Source organism: Coregonus lavaretus, assembly GCF_964263955.1.
Source record: "Coregonus lavaretus genome assembly, chromosome: 2".
Taxonomy (NCBI): Eukaryota; Metazoa; Chordata; class Actinopteri; order Salmoniformes; family Salmonidae; genus Coregonus; species Coregonus lavaretus.
In genome coordinates this window covers 76,901,291-76,924,706 of record NC_139989.1, presented here as the reverse complement: position 1 = coordinate 76,924,706, position 23,416 = coordinate 76,901,291, and the positions used below count along the sequence as shown (strand labels likewise).

Here is a 23,416-nt window from a genome sequence, read left to right as displayed (position 1 = left end):
CACATTTCTCGGCAACATTAGACGTAGGATAAATGTGTTGATTTGAAGGAAAGACGGGCAGACTCTGGTAAGTCTAGGCTACACAGAACTATTATAAAGTTAAGTCGTCATCAGACATTCAATAGACAGAGCATGCTTGAGATATGATTCTTTATCATGCTGACCAACCTGGGCCTGGTTTCCGCGATGGGATTTAGGCTTAATGCTGGGTACGCATAAAAAGTGGGAAACGAGACTGAACAAAATACAAAGTTGAGTAAACGCTATTTTGCAAAGAAAAAGGTGCGTAAGTGCGTTTACCTTCCACTACAACCCTGTTGATGTGGTGAGCAGCGTAGAGTGTATAGTCCTTTAGTCTCTATGGACCAGATGGTAGTGTACAGTTCAGAGATGGCTTGATGTGGTGAGCAGCATAGAGTGCATAGTCCTTTAGTCTCTATGGACCAGATGGTAGTGTACAGTTCAGAGATGGCTTGATGTGGTGAGCAGCATAGAGTGCATAGTCCTTTAGTCTCTATGGACCAGATGGTGGTGTACAGTTCAGAGATGGCTTGATGTGGTGTGCAGCATAGAGTGTATAGTCCTTTAGTCTCTATGGACCAGATGGCCAGTTGGTGAGGGCTACAGCATGGGGAAAGAAACTGTTCAGATGGGGGTCTATAACATCCAATCACATAGGTTTACAGCAGCTGACAGTTGAAAATTCATCGCTACTAACTCAAACTTCCTTGGTTTAAATACAATTTCTGTAAAGATAAAAAAGTATATAACTTATAAATCATGAGCCTCATCTTGAAGAGTCACCTGTGACAGTATTCATAAAGAGTAGGAGTACTGATCTGGGATCAGTTTTGCCTTTTAGATCATAATGAAACAGATTAAATGGACAGGGGGGACCTGGTCCTAGATCAGCACCTCCGACAGAATGTATCTAACGTGCTCTAGAGAGCCTAAAGTAGGAATACAGCAAATCATTTCACCTGAACACTTGGCTGGTTATATTATTATTATAATACTTTTTTCATTTGTACTTTGTCAAAATAAACTGTAAATCGACTTTATTACTAATTGAATCTACAAATACAGTTGATTAAATGGTTTACACTGTCATGTTTTTATTGTAAGGGAAACAGAAATAGGCTATAGGCCGATTTGATTTTTACTTAGAAAATGGAAGTTATGGATCTCCATCATGTGCTTCTGTTATGAGAAAAACCTCCACAATGAAACAGACATTAAATGTGGAGAATGATAGATCTGTTGACCATCAAGTAGCCTATTCATTGTTATGCCTGTCTAGGCTGCTGTAGTCTACCGTTTTATACCATAAATATGTTGAAATGACTGGAGTCGTTGCAAATCATTTTGTGCCACTTGTGTAGCCAACCTGGAGCTGGCAAACAGATGTAATAAATAGCCTATAACTTCAGTTTATTGTTGTTGTAGCCTTGTGTTATTATGTAATTAATAATGGCCGTGTTTAGTTAATTCAATTGGAAGTTATCAAGTGTCACCATGGTCACAGTTCTATCTCAATTGCTGATCAGATGTTAGAATGCATTAGATTGAAGGTAACAGTCAGCCAGATTAGGCTACAGGTAAAAAATAACCTGGCTGTTGTTGACAAGCATGGACCTATTCAGTTCATATCCATATTATTAAATATTTAATACAGATTGAAATTACGACCCCATCCTCAGTAGCCTATTCCAGCAGGCTACTGGGCAACAGAAGCACTTCCTACCTCAAAATCGTCTTGCTGTTCATGTTAAATAAATTAATCTGTCAATTTGAACTAAGCAAGCTGCTAAATCATTCATCTTACATCTTGCCCAGGCTACTGGAGGCTGTCTGAAATAAGATGTAGGCCTATCAGGGGCTATGTTTTGGCCTAGTTTTCAGGCCTTGTTGGTGGGTTTTGAGTAGTCATTGGGCTAGAAAAGAAATTGCATTAAATCACCTGACTGTTTGGATGTGTCTGTTAGTTTGTCACGGTTTCGGCCGAGGCTGCTCCTTCTCCTTGTTCGGGCAGGCTTCGGCGGTCATCGTCTCCGGAGTACTAGCTGCCACTGTTTCGATGTTTGATTGGTTTTGTCTGTTTTGTTACACCTGTTCCTTGTTAGTGTTCATTATGCGTCCTATAAGTTATCTTGAGTTTTGTCATGTGTTGTGTGTAATTGTTCGTTGTCACTGTGGTGTGCTAGTTCGTTTTTGTCTCTCTGTTCGGTGTAGTAGAGAGCTCCGCACTTTTGTGCCTTTGTGTGTACTTTACCGGTGTGCGTAAAGTTCGCTTGCCTCCCAGGATGTATGTTTGGCTTGTTCTTTTTGTCTTCACTAAAGACGTCAGTACGAAGCCTCTGTGTGTCCTGCGCTTGATTCCACACCACTTCTACACTCAACTGTGACATAGTTAATGTTTTATTTCTGAGAGATAATGAATAAAAGAGAACAATTGACATTCAATAATTAGTTGTCACTGTGTTAACCACAACCAACATGCTGCATCTCTGTTTAGGGGTCAGTGCTCTAAAATGAGTCTCTCTGGGGAGAGAGAGGAGGGGGGCCCTGCCTCTAAAATGAGTCTCTCTGGGGAGAGAGAGGAGGGGGGCCCTGCATCTAAAATGAGTCTCTCTGGAGAGAGAGAGGAGGGGGGCCCTGCCTCTAAAATGAGTCTCTCTGGGGAGAGAGAGGAGGGGGGCCCTGCCTCTAAAATTAGTCTCTCTGGGGAGAGAGAGGAGGGGGGCCCTGCCTCTAAAATGAGTCTCTCTAGAGAGAGAGAGGAGGGGGGCCCTGCCTCTAAAATGAGTCTCTTTGGGGAACATGACACCAAAGACAAGAGCTGACAAGAATTTATTCCAAAACGCTATATACAAAGAAAATTCACGTGTGTTTTTTCATCAGAAATGATTGCTTATTGGTACCTTCAATATTTCTGTTCCAGATTTTAGATGTGCATGAAAATGTTTTATTATTTTGCAAAACGCTATATATCCATTGTTTAGCTGGAATGTAATGTTCGTATCCTGTATATTTGACTGTGATACGTGGTTGTCTCACCTAGCTACCTTAAGGTGAATCAAATCAAACAGGGGTGGTGTGTTCAATAGGGCGATATGGGCGACGCACTGCCAAACGGGAAAAGGAAGGGATTTTTTTTCTAATCAATTATATCACGGCAACAGTAGTTATCAGTGTTCTAATCTAGACGTCTGATCTGCCACTAAATGTCCAATCAGGCTAAAGTCGTGCTTCAAATGCCCCCCCCCCCCCCCCCCTTTTGGGGCGATTTCAGTCAGGTTGAAAATCGCCCAGAAGTCTCTCATAGACTCCCATGTAAAATCTATTTTTTTCAAATATCAGAGCTTTCAATACAATCTCTATGGGTTTCTGAGGGCTTGCACTTACGCGCTTTCGTCATACGTAACATAACCATGAACGTAACTAAGAAAAGAGCGGGTAGCAGCGTCAATCAATTCACGTACTACTGGTAAGATGGCTTTAGCGTTCAGTGCAACTCGATTGTCTCTTTGAAATAAGTTACTTTTTGTCGGCGAACAAATCAAGATAAATTGGCAACGAAACAATTAGGACCTCCCAGACCAAATTTAATAATTCAACAGGTTTCTACTAAAGGCGGAAAGTCCTACACCCGAGGATTTTCCAAAAGTTGTTACGAACGATAAAACCTGGCTAGCAGGCTGCGATGTAGCTAATGCAGTCTTCTGCTACCCCCTGCTTACTCTTTCACCCTGAAGGCGGCACGGCAGACAGCACCGCTTGGACAGCGACTGGTGTGTAACGGACATGCACCATCTTTCAGGAAAGATTAAGAAACATGAGCTGTCAAAGACCCACATGGATAGCTGTTTGAGATTGTCTGCTTTGGGGAGTGAACATTGCCACTCAACTGGATGAGGGATACAGGCTAGCTGTCCGCCGCCACAACGATGAGGTTAGTGTTGATAATCACAAGTTTACTGGAGAACTGAGACCAAGTAGAGACTTTGGACAGGGTGGATATGGTATAATAAAGGCAGTTTATTCAGAGGTAAAGATATCTGGAATCGCGTGCACGGACCCGTTCGTTATCTGAAGACAATGTTTCATTGTGTGCAGACATTTTATGCAATAAATGAAGTAGGTTGAATCTAGTAGTTCTGATCTTCTGATTGGTCCTGATGAGTTGGGCGAGGTCCCCTCCAGGCTAGTGTCACTGTTGCATTGGCTCTGAGTCGGGTTCTCTGTCTTCAAATGTTCAGCCTAAGAGAGGGGATTTTTGTGTGTGTGTGTGTGTGTTTAACAGTGATGATGTGTGTGTGTGTGTGTGTGTGTGTGTGTGTGTGTGTGTGTGTGTGTGTGTGTGTGTGTTGGTGTGTGTGTGTGTGTTTAACAGTGTAGATGTGTGTGTGTGTGTGTTTGTGTGTGTGTGTCCTCAGAGCAAGAACTCGTGAGTTGGAAGAACTGAGAGGCCTATGGCGTGGGTGTTGTCCTTGGCCACCTGCTGACAAGGCTGACAAGATAGGACCCTTTTGTCCATTGTTATTGGATAGGAACAGAACTTATAACCAGCTCCTGACCTAAATAGATCTTAGCACAACATTTTATTCAACATATCATATTCCATATTCACTATAACAAATATATTTACTACGACATTAGCAAGAACCGCCACATCCTCAGCCGGCTAATCCAGTGTGTGAAGTTTTGCGGAGTGTTTGAGTTAGCTTTGCGAGGCAAAGATGAAACTGAGGGCTCCACCAACCCTGGTAAGCCAACACTTTTGAGATCAGTCAATAAATGCTTCTGGTATTGACTTATATGCTGCCCCTGTCTTCATGTTGTTGCTGGACATATCTTTTTTAAAATGTGTGTAGGTCACCTAAATCATCAGAAAAATTGCCCCCCCTGAGAATTTTTTCAGGAGCCGCCATTGAAATCAAATTGTATTGGTCACATGTACATATTTAGCAGATGTTATTGCGGGTGTAGCGAAATGCTTGTGTTCTTAGCTCCAACAGTGCAGTAATATCTAACAATTCACAACAATACACACAAATCTAAAAGTAAAATAATGTAATTAAGAAATATATATCGCTTTCATAATTTCTTTGAACAATAAAAGCAAATTTACCAACATTTCTGAAAATGGATATATAGCGTTTTGGAATGAACCTCTTGCTTCCCCATCAGAGCTCAGAGTAGATGAGAGATGTAATGTTTGTCTCTGTTGTGTTGAAGCCCAATCAAGCAGGAGAGACCAGCCTCCCCCGTACCCAGCTGTGTGTCCATGAAGAGTGACTGGTCTATGAAACAACCTATATCCTTTAGAGAGGGAGACTTTTCTAGTGAACAAAGGTAAGAAGAACTCATGGGTCATGGTCAGTGAGTTAAACAACACTGTCTCTAGTCATTTCTCCTCTCCCATTTTCCCATTTATTTTGTTGTTTTCATAATCCATAGGCTAATCCTTTTTTCCATTTTCATAGTCCTGAAACAATATTAAACAAACACAACATTCCCTCCCTGTGTGTGTGTGTGTGTGTGTGTGTGTGTGTGTCTGTGTCAGTGTGTGTGTGTGTGTGTGTGTGTGTGTGTGTGTGTGTGTGTGTGTGCACTCCCTGGATGAGGAGATGTAATCTCTATCCTGATTGCCTAGTCATTTTTACCCCTACCTACATGTACATATCACCTCAACTACCTGGTACCCCTAGACATTGACTCAGTACTGGTACTCCTTGAATATAGTCTAGTTATTACCTCAACTACCTGGTACCCCTGCACATTGACTCAGTACTGGTACTCCTTGTATATGGTCTAGTTATTACCTCAACTACCTGGTACCTCTGCACATTGACTCAATACTGGTACTCCTTGTATATAGTCTAGTTGTTACCTCAACTACCTGGTACCCCTGCACATTGACTCAGTACTGGTACTGCTTGTATATAGTCTAGTTATTACCTCATCTGCTAAATGACTAAAATGTCAAATGTAAATGTTTTACATACAGATCTCATATTACTGTATTGAATGTTGTACATATTTTTTTTTGTTATTTGTTACATTTGACTGTGTAAAATCTAGCAGTATACTTATTCCTCTGAGAGTGAGACAGATACAGTTGAAGTCGGAAGTTAACATTCACTTAGGTTGGAGTCATTAAACTCGTTTTTCAACCACTCCACAAATTTCTCGTTAACAAGCTATAGTTTTGGCAAGTCGGTTAGGACATCTACTTTTTGCATGACACAAGTAATTTTTCCAACAATTGTTTACAGACAGATTATTTCACTTATAATTCACTGTATCACAATTCCAGTGGGTCAGAAGTTTACATACAAGTTAAGTGTGCCTTTGAACAGCTTGGAAAATTCCAGAAAATGATATCTTGGCTTTAGAAGCTTCTGATAGGCTAATTGACATCATTTGAGTCAATTGGAGGTGTACCTGTGGATGTATTTCAAGGCCTACTTTCAAACTCAGTGCCTCTTTGCTTGACATCATGGGAAAATCAAAAGAAATCAGCCAAGACCTCAGCCAATTGTAGACCTACACAAGTTTGGTTCATCCTTGGGAGCAATTTCCAGACACCTAAAGGTACCACGTTCATCTGTACAAACAATAGTACGCAAGTATAAACACCACGGGACCACGCAGCCGTCATACCGCTCAGGAAGGAGACGCGTTCTGTCTCCTAGAGATGAACGTACTTTGGTGCGAAAAGTGCAAATCAATCCCAGAACAACAGCAAAGGACCTTGTGAAGATGCTGGAGGAAACAGGTACAAACGTATCTATATCCACAATAAAAACTAGTCCTATATCGACATAACCTGAAAGGCCGCTCAGCAAGGAAGATGTCATTGCTCCAAAACCGCCATAAAAAAGCCAGACTACGGTTTGGGGACAAAGATCGTATTTTTTGGAGAAATGTCCTCTGGTCTGATGAAACAAAAATAAAACTGTTTGGCTATAATGACCATTGTTATATTGGAGGAAAAAGGGGGGTGGCTTGCAAGCCGAAGAACACCATCCCAACCGTGAAGCACGGGGTGGCAGCATCATGCTGTGGGGGTGCTTTGCTGCAGGAGGGACTGGTGCACTTCACAAAATAGATGGCATCATAAGGAAGGAATATTATGTGGATATATTGAAGCAACATCTCAATGCTACCAAATACTAATTGAGTGTATGTAAACTTCTGACCCACTGTGTGATGAAAGAAATAAAGCTGAAATAAATCATTCTCTCCACTATTATTCTGACATTTCACATTCTTAAAATAAAGTGGTGATCCTAGCTGACCTAAGACAGGCATTTGTGAAAAACTAAGTTTAAATGTATTTGGCTAAGGTGTATGTAAACTTCCAACTTCAACTGTATGTAGGATCTTAATTTGAGCCAGTTTGCTACAGCAGGAAAATATTCCTGCAGCAACAGGTAATGTGGATCATAATTTCTGTAAATTTTTGTAAGGTTGATATATTCTTCATATGAAAAAATCTAGTCTGAAACTTTAGAAGCTGTTTTAAACCTCAAATACATGTCCTGCATTGCATGGAAGTTATTCTGCAGTGATCAAATTAAAAGTATCTAGACATGATCTCACATTTCTTTTAGAGTAACATTTAACTTTTCAACAGCAGAGGTTTGTATAAACCTTGCTGTCTGTCTGACCGACATTTGCAACATTGTTTCAATATTCAAATTTGATCTCCAGCTGTTGCATAGTAATGAACGTGTCAGGAGTCGGGATGAGACAGACTGGCAGGCAGCTTTTCTCAACCAGTCGAAATCAATAGAAAACAGGTCAAACTAAACGAAGTGCAGCTAGTTAGCAGTTTTTTCATTTCACTTCCCCAATTTTGACTATTTTGTGTATGTCCATTACATGAAATCCAAATAAAAATCCATTTAAATTACAGGTTGTAATGCAACAAAATAGGAAAAATGCCAAGGGGGATGAATACTTTTGCAAGGCACTGTATTTGCACAGTTTGCTTAACAAAACCCGTGCCAATACAGTATAACTTCTGTCAGAGTTATAAGGTCTATGATAAATGTCCCTGATGCAATGTCTCCACTCATCCTTCCAAGGAGTTTGCATCTCATCATGGTCTTCTCCATGATCCCTCCAGAAACTCCCACTTTTCTCTCCACCACCACCTAGGTTTGATAAAAGAAAAACAAATACACAAAAACAAACACAGAAATAATAATGAATATAAGAATAACACAACACTATAATAATAATGGAAGTCTATACAAATTTCCCCTTAAATTCAGTCCTTCCCCAACTCCTCCGAAGTTGGTGTCTGTGTCCTTGGTGCTCCTTTAAGCCTGGACGCATGTATCCACTGCGGTTGACCTTTAACCTTAACCGATGTACGTGTTTCCAGAAGAACCTGGGTTGGACATCCATAACGTGGCTCTCCTTGTATAACCACAGGTTTTAAACTTCGTACCAGAACATAATCTCCTGGTTGAAAATTGTGTATCGGTTTCTCCCCTGGTGAGGGAAGGGAATCGATTACCTGTTGAGAGTATTTGGAAACAAAAGAAAACAAATGTTGAACATAATTTTGTTGCAATTCCTGTACCTGTGTCATATCCACCACTGGATTCTCCTTCATCAGCGCACCTAGAGGAAAAGGTCAAGCCATCAACACTTCATGAGGAGACAATCCGGTACACGCTTTAGGCATTGCTCTTATTGATAAGAGTACTAAAGGTACTGCCTCCAACCAATTAATCCTCCTCTCTAGATGTACTTTCATCAGTTTATCCTTAATCGTTTTATTAGTGCGTTCCACCTGTGCCGAACTTTGCGGAGAATAAGGAATATGAAACGTCCACTTCATCCCTAACGCTGCCGATAACTGTCTAGTTATTCTGGACTTAAAAGGCGTGCCATTATCGGAATCAATACCCATAGGTAAACCAAACCTAGGAATAACATGTTCCATCAGACACTTCACTACTGTTTGAGCATTCTCTTTTCTTGTCGCAAAAGCCTCTGTCCATTTAGAAAACCTATCGACAATTACCAAAAGATATGAATACCCCTTATACTTTGGCATATGCGTAAAATAAATGTGTAATTGTTGGAATGGACCCTCAGGTTTTGGTAAATGTTCCCTTTTAGGTGGATTGATGCATGGATTACATCTAGCACAAATTAAACATATTTTTATGAATTGTCTAACTTGTTTCTCCAAACCTATCGTAAAAAACACCTTATTTATATAAGCTGTCACGCCCTCGTACCCTACATGTGTTACTCCATGAACATAGGAAATAACAGAATCATAAGCTAACTTCGGTAACGCAATTCTATCATCGATACATTTCCATAAACCGTTTTCATCCTTCGTACAACCCTTTATGCCCCAATCTCACTTCATAATCAGTTGCTTGGTTCTGAAAAGACCTTAAATTATCACATGTGAACAGAGGATTCTCCTGACTAATTAGTTGTACTGCAATTAGTTCCTTTTCCATCCATGGTGGAAAAGATCCAAACATAGCTGCATCATGAGCACATTTATCTGCTAAATGATTCCCTCTTGCTATCTCCGAATCTTCCTTTGAATGACCTTTACATTTGACAATAGCAATGTTATCAGGTAACATCATAGCCTTAATTAAACTTTTAACTAAATCGGCTGAATATGTTTCCCTGCATTAGTCACAAAACCTCTATTTTCCCATATATTCTGCTAAAATCATGTGCCACTGAAAAAGCATATTTCGAATCAGTGTATATTGTCACAGTTTTATCCGCAGCATAAACACATGCTCTTGTTAACGCAATTAATTCAGCAGCCTGAGCTGAGGACACTGGTATTTTATATGCTTCAATACACTGTCCTTCATTATCCACAACAGAAAATCCTGACAATACCATTTTATCATCTGGTCTCATTGCTGAACCATCACAATACAAAACCATATCATTATTATCTAATGCAGTCTGTTTCAAATCAGCCCTCACGCTAGATGTGGCATTAATGAGTTCCATACAATCATGTATGAGATCTTCATCATCTATACTACTTTCAACTCCATGTAACAATGCCTTTAGATTCAAAGCTGGGTTCGTATGTGTTGCAGTAGAAATAGTCACATTTTGAGTTCCCGTCAAAATATGTTCGTAATTGCTACGCCTTTGGCTAGTCATGTGTTGCGTTGTTATATTTAGCAAAATTATATTCACTGTGTGGGAAGTGTGCAATATCAATGGATGTGCTAACACAATAATTTTGGATTTTTCTACCATTAATGCAGCAGCAGCCACGGCTCTCAAACAGGGGGCCATACCTTGCACAATCATTGGCAGCATCTTACTATAATAAGCAACAGGTTGCATACCCTCTCCATGCATTTGAGATAAAACAGCTGACACAACACTGTCATCCTCTGACACATATAGATGGAAGGTCAGATTGTAATCCGGTAACCCCAGTGCTGGAGAATTGCATAAAAGATACTTGATGTGACGAAACGAGTGTTTCATTTCATCAGTCCACATAATATCCTCAGGAGGTTCCTTCTTTGTTGCACAGTGCAGTATCGAATCATACACTGCGTATTCAGCCAACCAAGGTCTGCAATAATTCACAAGTCCCAAAAAATACAACATTCCAGTCTTATTCATTGGCCTTTCAATGTCTTTGATCGCTTGCACCCTCTCTGGTGACAAAAATCTACATCCATTGCGTAGTATATATCCCAGATAATTGACAGCCTCCTTACAAAACTGTAGCTTGGCGAGTGACGCCCTGTGACCCCCATTAGCCAGATGCGTTAGTAGTGCAATTGAATCCTTTGCACACTCTTCCTCGCATGAAGAAGCAATTAATATGTCATCAACGTACTGTAAAAGCGTCGAATTGCATGGGAGAGACAATTGAGCCAAGTGCCTATTAACCTCTGAACTATATACTGCTGCTGAATCAATAAATCCCATTGGTAGACGACGGCAAATATATTGTTCCCCTTTAAATGTAAAAGGAAAAAAGGCTGTGTTTTTTCGTGTACAGGAATGGAGAAGTATGCCGAGCATAAATCAACAACAGTATACCACTTAGAATTAGCAGGTAAAGCCGTTAATATTGAATTAACATCAGGCACAATCGGAGATACCGGTATTATTGCCTCGTTAATTTTCCTGAAATCCTGTGTAAATCGATATTTCTTACTGCCTGGTTTCAAAATCGTGTTTATAGGTGTATTATTCGGGGACATGCCTTTGTAAAAAACCTCTTGTTGTAACAAACTGTCCATTATAGGACTAATACCCTCTTCTTTTTCCTTAGATAAAGGATATTGTTTAATAAAGACTGGATCTTTATTTGGATCAATCTTTGCCTCATAAGGCAGAACATCAATTAACCCACATGATTAGCATGTAAAGCCCATAACGAAGATGGTACCCCACTTAACATACATGGAGGTCATAGAGTTATGACATTTTCCTCATCTATACTAATCAATGGTTTAACGTCTATCTGTAAATCTTTAACAAAAAAATGCTTTGGCTCCAAACCATAAGACCAAATAATATAACCCTTGTTTCTCTCCTCCCCTGTCGGAGACAAAGTTATATATTCATTAAACAAATTAACCAACGCACTAACATCGCTAAAATAATTTCTTACTGCACATACAAATGTAACAATATCATTAGAAGTATCTTTCAATAATAATAACAGGCCGTGTGGTGATATGAAAAAACGTTGTGGAATTTCCTGCATTGCATCCACTTCAATTACTTGATCCGAAAAAGGCATATTTACAATCTTCATTGAAATTATCATTGCAGCTGCTGCTGCATGGCTAGAAGCTAATATTTTATCCCTTCCATAGTCAATAATTTTGACACAAACTCTGCCTTAATCAATGTGGTTTTCGCCAAGTATGTACATTGAGTGCTATTAGAGAATAATTGATATGCAGAACTTGGCGGAATGTGTACCTCCATGCCCTCTTGTGAGCAAAACATGGTGGCATTAAGTTTACTAAGAAGGTCTCTTCCCATTAACGCCATCGGAGTTGTAGCGCTGACTATAAATGAATGTTGGAAATTACCATCATCCAAATCAATTTGCAATGGTAAAGATATAAGATCAATTTGCAATGGTAAAGATATAAGATCAATTTGCATAATGCCACTAATTCCGATAGACTGGACCTTCTGAGTACTTAAAGGACACTTTAAATCTGGTTTCCGTAAACATGACATAGTTGTCCCTGTATCAATTAGAAATTGAATTATTTTACCAGATACACATAAACTTAACTGTGGTATTTGTAATGGGTTGTCCGAAATATGCAATTGTGGTGCATTTATCATGTATTTAACTTCTTTCCTGTCTATCGGAGTTCTATGTCATTGTCCCCACAATTAATTCCCCGGATTTTCAACTCTAGGGTTATTTTGGGAATTTGGTTGCGGTTTATCCGGATTCCAATTCCCCCTCTCTCTATCACCATATTCCCGTCTATTCTCATCCATCAATCGGACGGTACAATCTTTCCACCAAAGTCCCCATTGTTTACAATAATTACAAGTATCTTCATCTCTATTAAACGTCCTTCTTCCTCCTCTGGAATTACCATTAGACCTGCCTCTACCTTGATTGGTATTATAGGGCATGAATCGCTGATATTGTACCTGTTTATCCTGCGGTTTGTATTGGGGAAATTGCATTGCCTGAATTGTAGGTTTATGCTCATTGAATAATCCTACCGCCTCTAATTCCCTAATCTGTTTTAATAGCTGTAAAGGTCTTGCTGTGTATATTTCAGGTGTTGCTAGTTTAAGTGTATATGCAGACCCTTGGTCCAAGCCATTCAAAAACATGCTTACGAAAAAAGTGTCCTCCGCATCATTTATTTCCAATTTAGCGTCCTGTCTCCATGTTTTTTGAAAACCATTAGACCTGCCAGTACCGGGGGGATCCGTGACAGTAACATTATATTTATGATTGGGATAGTTCAGTAAAAACAACAATATATCTAATGTAATGATCTGCGAAATGTTGATTGGTTGACACCCCACTACAGGTGTCAACCAATCAACATTTCGCAGATCATTACAGGCATCAGTAAACACAGAATGTGGCGCATAACTTTATTGACTTTAAGACCAACAAAGTCCCCTGTCCCCGAGGTGAAGAGGACACCTCCAGTCTATGGGTCTGGTCCCCTTGCCAGGGCCAGATATTACCTGGATTGCCATCAATACCTCCATGCTTTGTTTATGAGGTCACACGTGAAGAAGTACAAAGAGGACATCATCAAGAGGGAAGGTAGTAGAAGTATGTGATAAGAGTGATTGTTTTTTAGACTTGAGATTATAATTCAGTTGATATGCCATACCATATCTCTACAATATAGGATAATAGGTTTGTGTGATTTCTATGTACTTTCAGAGAAAGGAGTTAGTGCAGGAAAAAGATGGTCCCTTGTCCCAACCGGTGGAGACAGAGGTCTTTCAGACCTTTTCCTGGAGTGAGACTCTGGCGTGGGGCAGAGGAGAAGGCACCTTTGATGACCACCTGCTAGAGGGCAACCCTTCCCCAGGCCAGAAACCTCAAAGTAGACCTCATCAAAGGTAGCGAAATCACCACAATGTGAAGATTAACCCAATATCATGTTCACACTAGATGTCCAATATCAATCATTTCACAATTGACATGTTGTATATAGTTGTACCGTTTCTACAAGTAAATTAGTAAAGTAAGTACGCCTCTGACATGGAAGCCTTGTCCGAGACAAAAGACAAAACTAAGAGAAGAAACCTTCTAATGTCTCCTCTTTTCAGAGACAACTTTCAACGTAAGAAGCAGGACGTTCTTGACAGAGGGACATGGATGGTGCTGTCAATGGCCTTGTTCACCAGCAGGCAAAATAAAATGAAGTTTGTACCAACATGCCTGGAGATGGAGCTGTGGAGGGGAGGATGCTGTGAGAAGATGTTCTTCACTCTGAACTCCATGGCCATCTGCCTATGTTCTGATGCCACTAGAGGACATGTTAACAGGTTGAGGGTCGGCAATGATACCCAGATCATGAAGTGGAAGAAACAGGCTGAGGTAAGTGTGAGTCTTAAACATATGTAAACACAATTTGATTCAGTCTATTTCATAATTCTGTTATTTCAAGGTGATTACACAGGCTACCTTATTTATGAGTACAATGAGTGGTTATTACGTGTATGTCAGTAATCTCAATGATAATTCCAGACTAAGATATTTAAGAGGAGACTGGCCTATTCACAGGAGGAAACTGTGATGTACGGAACGTTCTCAATGATCTGGGACAATGTCCAAGTATGTCCAGAATGTGTGGTCTAACATTCTATTTATTATTGTGATAGTTCAGTAAAACAAGAATATATCTTCCAAATGGCATTTCCCATATACAGTGCATTCGGAAAGTATTCAGACCCCTTCCCTTTTTCCACATTTTGTTACGTTACAGCCTTTTTCTAAAAAAAATTATAATAATAATATGATGAAGCGAAAACAGGTTTTTAGAAATGTTTGCAAATGTATTAAAAATAAAAACTGAAATGCCTTATTTACAGATGTATTCAGACCCTTTGCTTTGAGACTGGAAATTGAGCTCGTGTGCATCCTGTTTCCATTGATCATCCTAGATATGTCTTTACAACCTAAACTGAATGGATACGTAATACATAAAAATGTACGCAAAAATAAAATGCAAAAATGCAAATGAAATGTTCTCGTTATTTGAAATGGGTGAATTATTGTTATGGTCATCAAAGAGGCCAGAAGGATGGCTGAGCAGCTGATTAAAAACATGTATTATACCCCCTCTAACCCAGGGTCATGTATTATACCCCATCTAACCCAGGGTCATGTATTATACCCCCTCTAACCCAGGGTCATGTATTATACCCCCTCTAACCCAGGGTCATGTATTATACCCCCTCTAACCCAGGGTCATGTATTATACCCCCTCTAACCCAGGGTCATGTATTATACCCCCTCTAACCCAGGGTCATGTATTATACCCCCTCTAACCCAGGGTCATGTATTATACCCCCTCTAACCCAGGGTCATGTATTATACCCCCTCTAACCCAGGGTCATGTATTATACCCCCTCTAACCCAGGGTCATGTATTATACCCCCTCTAACCCAGGGTCATGTATTATACCCCCTCTAACCCAGGGCCATGTATTATACCCCCTCTAACCCAGGGTCATGTATTATACCCCCTCTAACCCAGGGTCATGTATTATACCCCCTCTAACCCAGGGTCATGTATTATACCCCCTCTAACCCAGGGTCATGTATTATACCCCCTCTAACCCAGGGTCATGTATTATACCCCCTCTAACCCAGGGTCATGTATTATACCCCCTCTAACCCAGGGTCATGTATTATACCCCCTCTAATCCAGGGTCATGTATTATACCCCCTCTAACCCAGGGTCATGTATTATACCCCCTCTAACCCAGGGTCATGTATTATACCCCCTCTAACCCAGGGTCATGTATTATACCCCCTCTAACCCAGGGTCATGTATTATACCCCCTCTAACCCAGGGTCATGTATTATACCCCCTCTAACCCAGGGTCATGTATTATACCCCCTCTAACCCAGGGTCATGTATTATACCCCCTCTAACCCAGGGTCATGTATTATACCCCCTCTAACCCAGGGTCATGTATTATACCCCCTCTAACCCAGGGTCTTTGGGTGGGAAGGAGAGGTTCCAGAGATCTACAGCTGAAGAAACAGGCCGCAGGTTAAACGATGACCAAGTGACCGATTGGCTAGCAGAGCAGGATGCTTACACTTTGCATAAACCTGTGCGAAAAACAATTTTCATCGAAATATCGTTTTTTTCTATTCATCCCTTGTCACAGTTTCAGGCTGATCTATGTGACATGCAGGCACTTGCCGATAAAAATGATGGAGATCGATACATGCTAACGGTTATAGGCGTTTTACTCTAAAATAGCTTTTGTAAGGGTCTTAAAAAATAAGAGTGGTGCAGAGGACACCCGCTTTAATAGGACTTTGAAGGAGAGGATGTGGAAATGCTTTACGGCTCACAACACCCGTAGATATGTGGCTATAGTTCAAGATTTAGTAAAGTGGTATAACTACAGCTACCACAAGAGTGTCCGTATGAAGTCCTATGAGGTGTCTTTGGATAACTCTTTTCATGTCTTTAAAAATCTGTATGGGTTGATCCCCTTCACCGTAAGAAAGACATTGATTTTAAATTCATAGTTGGTTACTTGGTACTTATCTCCAAGTTGAGGGGCGTTTTCAGACAAAACATATGAGCATGGTTACAGCGATGAGCTGTTCACAGTTACAGAATGTTCACCCCGTATACCTCCTGTCTACAAGTTAAAAGATGATGATGATGGGGAGCATATAGAGGGGTCCTTTTACGAGAAGGAACTCCAGAAGGTAAAGATGGGTAAAGACAAAGTCGTTCATGTGGAGAAGATTCTGGATCAAAAGAGAGAAAAGGGGAAAAAATGGGTGTTGGTCCGTTGGAAAAACTGGCCCCAAAAAGTTCAACATTTGGGTATTAGAGGAAGAGGTCGTGGAGGCAGGGGGTGTAAACTTAAACCCTCACGCATGATAAACACACTTCCATTCCAGTGTACACTGGAGTGCATCATGGAGCACAGTGGATTTTACCCGACTCTCCCCAGTAATTCGTCTGCAGATATATATAGGAATAACACAAGTTTGGATTTTACAACCAATTTTCCAAAACCTATCGAGTTATCAGAGGCCTGGGAAGTAGGTCTCAGCGAGATTACATACCCCCATAGTTGGTATAATGTCAAGGAAAAAGACTGATTTTTATTTTTAAAGGATATCTGAACCCCCTAAACCTGTTAAGCTTAAAAAAAGGATTTTGTAGAACTGTAGAGAGGATGGTCTTTGAGATGAACGGCCGCCTAGCCCTGAATCATATGAAAATAGTGTTGACCTACAACCCTATTCAACAACGTGTATAAATCACAGGGGGTGATGAGCTAGCTATACAGACCAGTGGTCATTTATCCTCCATGTTGGGGACGACGCCCAATAAAGGGGTGGCTGTGACAGATAGATTATTCCCATACCCTGTGGATATACATGCAGGGCTTTACACCATGTTGGGGACGACGCCCAATAAAGGGGTGGCTGTGACAGATAGATTATTCCCATACCCTGTGGATATACATGCAGGGCTTTACACCATGTTGGGGACGACGCCCAATAAAGGGGTGGCTGTGACAGATAGATTATTCCCATACCCTGTGGATATACATGCAGGGCTTTACACCATGTTGGGGACGACGCCCAATAAAGGGGTGGCTGTGACAGATAGATTATTCCCATACCCTGTGGATATACATGCAGGGCTTTACACCATGTTGGGGACGACGCCCAATAAAGGGGTGGCTGTGACAGATAGATTATTCCCATACCCTGTGGATATACATGCAGGGCTTTACACCATGTTGGGGACGACGCCCAATAAAGGGGTGGCTGTGACAGATAGATTATTCCCATACCCTGTGGATATACATGCAGGGCTTTACACCATGTTGGGGACGACGCCCAATAAAGGGGTGGCTGTGACAGATAGATTATTCCCATACCCTGTGGATATACATGCAGGGCTTTACACCATGTTTGTGCATACCGACATCATATCCTATCAAAGGGTAGGAGACAGTTATGTACCCCTCCTGAGAACAGTTCATATAGATGGCAAGGATGGGGATGTAGTCAGTGTTAACTATGACAAGCCACACTACGTAACTGTAAGCAAGAAATATATTGAAAACATTCAGCTTGAGATCAAAACGGATCAGAACCAAAATATAGAGTTTACTTCTGGAAAAGTGATTGTAAAACTCAAATTTAGACCTGTCAAAGCTTCTCTACATATCTAATAAAAAACAAAAACAATAATAATAATAATAATAATAATAAAATATATATATTTCAATACAAAAATAAAATGGTTATGGTAGACAAATACCATCTCGATCCTAACCACTATGTATCATCCTATGTTGATCAAGTGGGTAATGGATTTCCTGGTTATTAAGGAACCCAGACCATGTATGGTTCGGGGATAGGGGGTATATATCATAACCTCTTTAGGATGGTTATACCCTTTATGAAGAGAGGCATTAGCATAGCCAAACCTCATTTAAAATCAGCAGCCAAAAACATAGTAAGTGAAGTGGTGGCTAATGCTATGACTAGACGTGGGTCATCAGATCCTGACCGTCAAGAAGGCTCAGGCCTCATGCTGTTGTCTCAAAGACCAAAAAAGAGACCTCTGGGTAGAAGACGTATGTCCTCCCTTAAAAAGACACCTCTGGGTAGAAGACGTATGTCCTCCCTTAAAAAGAGACCTCTGGGTAGAAGACGTATGTCCTCCCTTAAAAAGAGACCTCTGGGTAGAAGACGTATGTCCTCCCTTAAAAAGAGACCTCTGGGTAGAAGACGTATGTCCTCCCTTAAAAAGAGACCTCTGGGTAGAAGACGTATGTCCTCCCTTAAAAAGAGACCTCTGGGTAGAAGACGTATGTCCTCCCTTAAAAAGAGACCTCTGGGTAGAAGACGTATGTCCTCCCTTAAAAAGAGACCTCTGGGTAGAAGACGTATGCCCTCCCTTAAAAAGAGACCTCTGGGTAGAAGACGTATGTCCTCCCTTAAAAAGAGACCTCTGGGTAGAAGACGTATGCCCGCCCTTAAAAATAGACCTCTGGGTAGAAGACGTATGTCCTCCCTTAAAAAGAGACCTCTGGGTAGAAGACGTATGTCCTCCCTTAAAAAGAGACCTCTGGGTATAAGACGTATGTCCTCCCTTAAAAAGAGACCTCTGGGTAGAAGACGTATGCCCTCCCTTAAAAAGAGACCTCTGGGTAGAAGACGTATGTCCTCCCTTAAAAAGAGACCTCTGGGAATAAGACGTATGTCCGCCCTTAAAAAGAGACCTCTGGGTATAAGACGTATGTCCTCCCTTAAAAAGAGACCTCTGGGTATAAGACGTATGTGCTCCCTTAAAAATAAACCTCTGCGTAGAAGACGTATGGCCACCCTTAAAAAGCGGAGGTTAACCGCTGGAAGAAAGTCAGTAAGTCAAAGACGACGTAAAGTGTGGAGGTCTCGACCAAAAACTGCTAAAATATATACTCAGAAGCGTTTTCTAAAAGAACAATCAACATGTCTCTTTTACACCGCATGTCCTCTGAAGCTATAAAGACAGAGCTCCATCTTTTCACGGACCCCTTAACCCAGTTTCCAATAGATAGGTCCTGTTATGTGGAGATAGCCCCACTCTCTGCCATTACAGACAATGGACCTATAGAGTTGTTCACCCCAGTCCATGGTGACAACTACCTGGACCTCAACAACACAGACAATGGACCTATAGAGTTGTTCACCCCAGGCCATGGTGACAACTACCTGGACCTCAACAACACAGACAATGGACCTATAGAGTTGTCCATCCCAGGCCATGGTGACAACTACCTGGACCTCAACAACACAGACAATGGACCTATAGAGTTGTTCACCCCAGGCCATGGTGACAACTACCTGGACCTCAACAACACAGACAATGGACCTATAGAGTTGTCCATCCCAGGCCATGGTGACAACTACCTGGACCTCAACAACACAGACAATGGACCTATAGAGTTGTTCACCCCAGGCCATGGTGACAACTACCTGGACCTCAACATCACAGACAATGGACCTATAGAGTTGTTCACCCCAGGCCATGGTGACAACTACATGGACCTCAACAACACCTTATTACCTTTGCATCTCAGAGTGGCCTAAAGAGATGGGACCAATATTGCAAATGATGCCAAGGTGAGCCTCATTAATTACCCCTTGGCTACCATCTTCTCCCAAGTGGATGTGACTTTGGGTGAACGCCTTATCAGTCAAAGCAGAGCCACCTATCCTTACAGGGCTATCCTGGAATGTTTACTAAACTACTCCGAAGACACTTTGAAGACACAGTTCAGCACTGGGCTGTTTAGCAAGGATACTGCTGGAGCTTCTATGGAAGACATAGACCCCACGACTGGTGGAAACAAAGGACTGGAGGATACTGCTGGAGCTTCTATGGAAGACATAGACCCCACGACTGGTGGAAACAAAGGACTGGAGGATACTGCTGGAGCTTCTATGGAAGACATAGACCCCACTACTGGTGGAAACAAAGGACTGGAGGATACTGCTGGAGCTTCTATGGAAGACATAGACCCCACGACTGGTGAGTCTTTTATTTTGTTCATAATGTATCTAACATTTCTCCGGTTACGTGCTGGAACATGTGTCAACATGTCATGCAGAACATGATCTTCAACATGTATTTGATCTTCAACCTGTAAGGTCTTCGGTCCAGGCATTACCAGGGCAGGCCTCTCTCTATGCTCTTCCTCCTTTAAGAGTTCCGGTAGGGAAAGCGATAAATGGTTGGTCTCTCTCTCACCTTGTTTTACCAAGGCCAAATACCTTGGCAAAGAGCTTTGTGTATTTTTGGACCTTATCATAAGGATTAAATCATTTTCTGTTCAAAATACACTTATTTTTTAGAGACAGTAAACCAAACCTTGTATTAATGGACCTAACATTGAGACAGTAAAACAAACCTTGTATTAATGGACCTAACATTGAGACAGTAAACCAAACCTTGTATTAATGGACCTAACATTGAGACAGTAAACCAACCCTTGTATTAAGGGACCTAACATTGAGACAGTAAACCAACCATCGTAGTAAGGGCCTAACATTGAGACAGTAAACCAAACCTTGTATTAATGGACCTAACATTGAGACAGTAAACCAACCGTCGTAGTAAAGGACCTAACATTGAGACAGTAAACCAAACCTTGTATTAATGGACGTAACATTGAGACAGTAAACCAAACCTTGTATTAATGGACCTAACATTGAGACAGTAAACCAAACCTTGTATTAATGGACCTAACATTGAGACAGTAAACCAACCCTTGTAGTAAGGGACCTAACATTGAGACAGTAAACCAACCCTTGTATTAAGGGACGTAACATTGAGACAGTAAACCAAACCTTGTATTAATGGACCTAACATTGAGACAGTAAACCAAACCTTGTATTAAGAGACCTAACATTGAGACAGTAAACCAACCGTTGTAGTAAGGGACCTAACATTGAGACAGTAAACCAACCCTTGTATTAATGGACCTAACATTGAGACAGTAAACCAACCGTTGTAGTAAGGGACCTAACATTGAGACAGTAAACCAACCCTTGTATTAATGGACCTAACATTGAGACAGTAAACCAAACCTTGTATTAATGGACCTAACATTGAGACAGTAAACCAAACCTTTTATTAATGGACCTAACATTGAGACAGCAAACCAAACCTTGTATTAATGGACCTAACATTGAGACAGTAAACCAAACCTTGTATTAATGGACCTAACATTGAGACAGTAAACCAACCGTCGTAGTAAGGGCCCTAACATTGAGACAGTAAACCAAACCTTGTATTAAGAGACCTAACATTGAGACAGTAAACCAACCCTTGTATTAATGGACCTAACATTGAGACAGTAAACCAACCCTTGTATTAATGGACCTAACATTGAGACAGTAAACCAAACCTTGTATTAATGGACCTAACATTGAGACAGTAAACCAACCGTTGTATTAAGGGACCTAACATTGAGACAGTAAACCAAACCTTGTATTAAGGGACCTAACATTGAGACAGTAAACCAACCCTTGTATTAATGGACCTAACATTGAGACAGTAAACCAAACCTTGTATTAATGGACCTAACATTGAGACAGTAAACCAACCCTTGTATTAAGGGACCTAACATTGAGACAGTAAACCAACCGTCGTAGTAAGGGACCTAACATTGAGACAGTAAACCAAACCTTGTATTAAGGGACCTAACATTGAGACAGTAAACCAACCCTTGTATTAAGGGACCTAACATTGAGACAGTAAACCAAACCTTGTATTAAGGGACCTAACATTGAGACAGTAAACCAACCCTTTTATTAAGGGACCTAACATTGAGACAGTAAACCAACCCTTGTATTAATGGACCTAACATTGAGACAGTAAACCAACCCTTGTGTTAAGGGACCTAACATTGAGACAGTAAACCAACCCTTGTATTAATGGACCTAACATTGAGACAGTAAACCAAACCTTGTATTAAGGGACCTAACATTGAGACAGTAAACCAACCCTTGTATTAATGGACCTAACATTGAGACAGTAAACCAAACCTTGTATTAAGGGACCTAACATTGAGACAGTAAACCAACCCTTGTATTAATGGACCTAACATTGAGACAGTAAACCAACCGTCGTAGTAAGGGACCTAACATAGAGACAGTAAACCAAACCTTATATTAATGGACCTAACATTGAGACAGTAAACCAACCCTTGTATTAATGGACCTAACATTGAGACAGTAAACCAACCCTTGTATTAATGGACCTAACATTGAGACAGTAAACCAACCCTTGTATTAATGGACCTAACATTGAGACAGTAAACCAAACCTTATATTAATGGACCTAACATTGAGACAGTAAACCAATTACAGGTTGAGAAACACTGCATCTTCCTAGGTGCATATGTGAGAAGGAATGCAAACTGTCTCCCTATGTGTGTGCCATCCCTAAACATCAAGTGTTTGTGGTTCATTAAAATGTTTATTGTCAAGGTAAAAAAAAAAAAAAAAAAAAAAGTTTATTGAATGTGACATCATTCTTCCACAAGAAATTCCATTATTTAGTGTTTTGTTGATGGTTGTCTTCAATTGGGTTGAGACCTGGTGACTGAGACGGCCATGGCATATTGTGAAACATCAGCAAGTTCAGCAATCTTCATCACTGAAGCTCCTGCCAAACGTGCCCCAACAATCACCAATCGATAAGCTCTTCCCGAGCAGGGTTGCAGTCTCTATTCGTTGCAGCCCCTCTCTCCCCAGGGGTAACAGCTCCTCTCTCCCCAGGGGTAGCAGCTCCTCTCTCCCCAGGGGTAGCAACTCCTCTCTCCCCAGGGGTAGCATCTCCTCTCTACCCTAGGATTTAAAGACATTGGTGGCTTAGCCCACAGCCAGTAGGAGGGTCCGGGAAGGAATTTCAACAGCTAAATCCATGAATACATCACCAGTGTATTGCCAAAAACCACTCAAGAACTTCAAATATAGACTCTGACCTGTCCAATGAGCCAAACTGATTAAATAATCCCACAGTACCTAAACACTCTCTCTCTCTCTCTCTCTCTCTCGCTCTCTCTCTCTCTCTCTCTCTCTCTCTCTCTCTCTCTCTCTCTCTCTCTCTCTCTCTCTCTCTCTCTCTCTCTCTCTCTCTCTCTCT

At 41.0% G+C, this 23,416-nt stretch overlaps 1 long non-coding RNA gene across 1 annotated transcript in view; it reads left to right on the top strand.

Annotated features, from left to right (window-relative positions):
• The window catches only part of LOC311142583, a 62,781-nt gene continuing 39,365 nt past the window's right edge, over window positions 1-23,416 (top strand). The window contains exon 1 of the long non-coding RNA XR_014614347.1: window positions 1-67. This is a non-coding gene — a long non-coding RNA (uncharacterized lncRNA). The remainder of the gene's footprint in view (window positions 68-23,416) is intronic.